Source organism: Lepisma saccharinum, chromosome 6, assembly GCF_977018435.1.
Source record: "Lepisma saccharinum chromosome 6, izLepSacc3.1, whole genome shotgun sequence".
In the NCBI taxonomy this organism is placed as follows: Eukaryota; Metazoa; Arthropoda; class Insecta; order Zygentoma; family Lepismatidae; genus Lepisma; species Lepisma saccharinum.
Genome location: NC_139234.1, coordinates 79,897,375 through 79,902,684, shown reverse-complemented (window position 1 = coordinate 79,902,684; position 5,310 = coordinate 79,897,375). Strand labels below are relative to the sequence as shown.

The 5,310-nt window shown below is 38.2% G+C and overlaps 1 pseudogene; it reads left to right on the top strand.

Moving 5' to 3' along the window:
- Window positions 1–3,359: 3,359 nt before the first annotated feature.
- LOC145989469 (tRNA (cytidine(32)/guanosine(34)-2'-O)-methyltransferase pseudogene) lies at window positions 3,360–4,508 on the top strand (annotated as a pseudogene).
- Window positions 4,509–5,310: the final 802 nt, after the last annotated feature.

Below are 5,310 nucleotides of genomic sequence, written 5' to 3'. Positions count from 1 at the left end.
ACAGAGTGTAGTTTGCATACATGTAGCAAGTAAAGAAACTTATCTCAGAATGTAAATTCCAGAGAGTATTAAAACGTTTGCTTCAGCAATGCATGACTGATCATACATAATTCTGTTGCCAAAGATTAATGGTCTAAATTCCTTTGAAGACTTGATAGTATATATTTACTAGATTCCAAGTTATAACGAATTATTTCGTAGATGTTCATGTAACTCCAATAAAATTGCTAATAAAATATCCACAAGCTTAGATATACTAATACGAAGAAAGAAATTCAGAGTTAAATTTCAAATGTATGTGTATAAAGTAATTCTATAAGTAAAGAGCTATATGAGAGTATTGAACTTTTCTTTTCTTGCAGGATAAAGTTTACAATATTGAGGCGACAGAATAATTAAGATATATATTGCTCCAAGGGAAACCAAGGGCGTAGTGTATTATTCAGAGTTCTTGATAGCATTGTAAGCTGTCCCAGGTTTGACCCTCCATACGAGGTGTTCTTTCTTTTAAAAAAATCGCCTTCTATTAAACAAGAACATGGTAAGATTATTTGTAATACCAGTGTACGCTGGCTACATTGTTCTGCATCTGGAATTTGACAAAAATATATAAACAAATAAATGAATTGACACACGTTCAAAGGAATATTTTCATTTATAAGATCGTGAATTATGATACTCTAACAATAATTGTTTACTGCTTCAAAGGCATTGACAAATATTAATGAAAAAACTATTTATGTTTGTGGCAATTCAGGACATACTAATTTTACCCATTTTCCCACTCGAGTTCAATGCAGGGATACCTCCGTAAATATCGAATGAACAATTTTCATCAAGTGCAATTCTCCATTCAATGTTTTCGCCGATTCGTAGTACCTTCGTTTTCTTTGTTACAAACAAGTATTCTTTGCACATTACATGTAGGAGGAGAGTTTGATCTACATTTCACATTCGTCAGCTGCTTCTACCTGCTTTCAGCAGCGCAAGCTTGTAGGGTAGTGGTTACCGTTAAGGATCGTCAACCTGTCGGTCGTGGGTTCAAACCCCTCCGGTGGCATAAAATTTTCATAAGTTTTAGACATATCCCATTGTGCTCATTGTCCACGCCGTGTGAAACGGAATTGTTCAGTTTGGAAATAACGATTGGGGGAGGGGAAATAACAAAATCTCCATTTCAACGATCCGAGAAGTGGAGATAAATTGGAAAACTCTTATAAATATTAATTTTACATTCATGTTTTTAGTGGTATAATCGCAGGTAAAATCAAAGATCTTACGTGGAAGATTTTATCTTGCTCTGACCCAACCAAAAGGCATTTCGCACACATCTAATACATTCTCCAATACATTTTAAAATGTTATTGAATGTTTCATGTCGATAATTTGATCAATGCATCAATTCTTGACGCCGAGACGATATTTTCTGCAACTACATCTTCCCTCCTCTCGTCTCCAGTCTTTTCTGTTCTTCTCTTCTCCTTCTCCTTCTTCTCTCCCCTCCTTCTCCTCTGCTTTATCTCATATCGCCCTCCCTCCATTTCTCCCCTCTTGTCTCCATCCCACTCTTCTCCACTCATCTTATCTCCTCTCCTGTCTTATATTTCCGACTCCACTGTTCTCTTCTCCTCTTCTTTTCGTTCTTCTCTCTTTCACTCTATTCTACACTCTCCTCTTCTCTCTCCTTTTCTCCTCTCCAAACTCCTCTTCTCCTCTCTCCAAACTCCTCTTCTCTCATTCTGTTTGCCTTCCTCTCTTCTCTCCTCTTTGCTCCATTTTCCTCATCTCTTCTCGCATCTTTTGCCTTTCTCCTCATTACTTCTCCTATCCACTTCTGTCCTTCATTTTCTTCCCTCCTTTGCTTTTCCTTTTCCCCTTTTGCTTTCCCTCTTCTCCTCTCTGTTGTCTCCTTCTGTTTCATCTCTCATCTTTTCCTTTGTGTAGACTCATCAGCTATGAAATACTAGAAAATCGATTTTCTTTCTTTCAGAAAGTACGTATTTCTCATTTGCAACAAATGTAATACTGATATTTCTATTCTAGTTTTATACAATAATACTTGGATTTCTTTCTTTCGCGTATTTTATAAATATCTATTGTGCATGTGGCAACCCTGAAATTTAGCCTAACTCTACACGCAACCCAACAACGCCTTGGGTAAGTTGGGTTGCCTAGTTTAAAATGTCGTTGTCCTAAAACTTTTGAGAGCCACTGTACATATAAAGGAAAAAATATGTAATTACATAGAAATCCGGGCTCTACTGATCACATCACTTCCAAGATGGCCTACATCGAAAATATGTTGGGTCCACGTACCCTAAATGTGCCTTCATGGCACGGTGCCATGCACAAGGAACTTTAACTTTACTTTTACCTGGAGGGCCCCCTAAAGGCTCACTTGACTCCGGGCTCCCCGCACTGCGGGGTTCTGCGGCTTGTAGATCCGGAACTGGTTGGATTATTGAAATGGGTGATGCCGCCGGATCTAGACGGTGAAAACTAAGAATAAATTGCCATCACTTTAAAGGTAACGGTAATAACAGCGCCTCCTCACCCACACCCCCACTTATTTGACACCTAAAATTACCCCAGGGGGCACTTTATCCAGTTTCATAAATCTAGCTCCTTGAAAGTATTTACTCAGTTTACGGTGAAATTTAGCTCTTTTATGCGCATCAGGTTTGGCAACACTGCCAGGATGGCCGTAGGAGGCAAGGAGAAATACATTTCCGATGACATAGAGAAATATATCAACGGAAAAAGGACAGACTGAAGTAGTAATTGACAGGCGGAAAAGTCGAAACTTCCATTTGATTAGCCATAACCAGCACTAACTAGGGCATACCTACTGGAAATCCAGTTCCGTGTGATGCGGGCTTTACAGCATATTGGCTTTCCTCAGATATCTCAGTAGGGGCGCGTACCATTCCCATTGCCCCCCCCCACCCCCATTTGCGGGCGTCCATGCTGAGTAGGTTTTTGGTCCATCTGGAGGAAATCACCATCAAGTTTGAGCAGAATGAGGCTCTGCGCAATATGAGACTTCCTTATCGCACAACTCTAGGACAACCTTGCGTTCTGACGTCACCGTGATTTTATTAGGCTAAATGCCTAAGTTGTTACATTAGGAAAATTAGATTTAGTTCTCTTAGCATAAATAATGCATTTACAGTGTATTTATGCTAAGAGAACCAAATTTAACAGACCTAACGTAACAAATTAGGCATTTAGCCTAACATTAATGTATTACCTAGTGACGTCAGATCGGAAGGTTGTCCTAACGTTGTGCGATAAGGGAGACCCGCATAATATCGAAGAGTTTTCAAGAATTCCTTTTTTTCACAACCTGTGGAGAAATATCTGTCTAACAAAGGCAGGTGGATGTTTCACAAACGTCAACGTGTTTATAAGAGCTTAGTTCAGTAAGGTATTGTGGAGTTGTCATAATCCGTGAAATAAGTCGTGTTTTCTTTTATCAGTACTGCTACGAGTAACTGAAGACAAATAATCAAGAATGGGCAAAATATCCAAGGATAAACGTGATATATATTATCGTCTTGCTAAGGAAGAAGGATATAGAGCAAGAAGCGCTTTCAAACTCATGCACATAGATGAGGAACATGGCATCCTTGCAGGGGTAACTCGTGCAGTTGATTTATGTGCAGCTCCTGGCAGTTGGAGTCAAGTGTTGTCGGAGAAGTTGAGGATGCAGGCTAAGGATACTTCTGATGTGAAGATTGTGGCTGTAGATTTACAAGAAATGGCACCCATACCTGATGTAATCCAAATCCAGGGAGATATAACAGAGGAAGCTACAACAAAGGAAATTATCCAACATTTTGATGGAGATAAAGCAGACTTGATTGTTTGTGATGGTGCTCCAGATGTGACTGGAATGCATGACATTGACGAATTTGTCCAATCTCAACTTCTTATGGCTGCACTTAACATTGTGTGTCAAACGTTAGTTAAAGGTGGAACCTTTGTGGCAAAAATTTTCAGAGGAAAGGATGTGGATCTGTTGTATAATCAGCTTAATATATTCTTCACTGAAATCGACATTATCAAACCCAGAAGTTCAAGAAATTTCAGTATTGAATCATTTGTGGTATGTAAAAATTATACATCTTATGAAGATCTCAAGGCTGTGCTGGAAGCAAATGGTCTTGAACTGAAGCCAGGCATCTCCAATGACAAAGCAATGAAGAAAATGGTTTTGCCTTTTCTTTCATGTGGAGATCTAAATGGATTTGATTCAGACACTTCCTATAATTCAGATTCACTAGGCTCTTCAAAAGCTGATACGAATGAAGGCAATCTTTCTTGTTGACTTATCTGAACTGATTACTGTCCAGAGTTCAGCATACAAAATATAGCTATGAGGTGCTATTATGGAAAACACCTTCTAGATACTTGTACAATCATATTCTGTTCAGTGAGAGTGAGGGAGGGAGTGAGTGAGTCTGGTGTACAATATATGAAATTGTGATGATTTTCTGTAGTGGAAAGAGCAGTATAAAAGCTAAAGTAATAGCAGGTTTATTTCTTAATAGAATATAGGAATCTTATTTCCATTTTTTTTTTTTAAATTAGTTGGTAAGATGCTAGTATCCTTATCATTCCTTAATTGTTCATCAAGTTAGCTGAATATAGACCATTGAGGTTCGGAAAGTACCTAAATATAACATGGAAGTTTAGTAGATCACTGTAAAATTTATTTGATGCATGCTTCGAAGGATGCTCCTTCCACAGATCTTTTTTGTTGATGAAATACTAATCAGAAGTTTAATGGTATTCAGTTGATTGCTAGGATTTAAGGTAAGAACAATTTCTCCTTAAGATATGCATCGCAAGTTGTGTTAGCACGCATATTATGACTAATTCTAATTTACATATGTTTGTATTCAGGATGCTGTACCTACATAGGTAATGCTAAGACCTTTGTTGTTCAGCTACATTCGCAATATTCATATCTACCACACTCAGACTTTGCTCTATATAACTTGATCCTGGGCATTCTAAATAGCTTCCAGAAATGCTGGACTTCTTACTCTTTCCTTTCACCTTGTGAAATACAGAGATCAACGTTAATTTCCAAGCACAGTGTTTAAACTTTATTCCCAATGCTATACTCCTGGGTAAAAATCCTGCCTCAATGGAGAAACAAACTTTCCATCATCCTCGTCAGGAAAAAACACACAACCCTTCTCCAAGTAGCTCATGTTAAAATTGGCTACCAGTTTGAATAAGCCAATGCACACATGACGTCATGTCTGTAATTTCTTCAAAGCAATTTTTAAGTGGAAACAT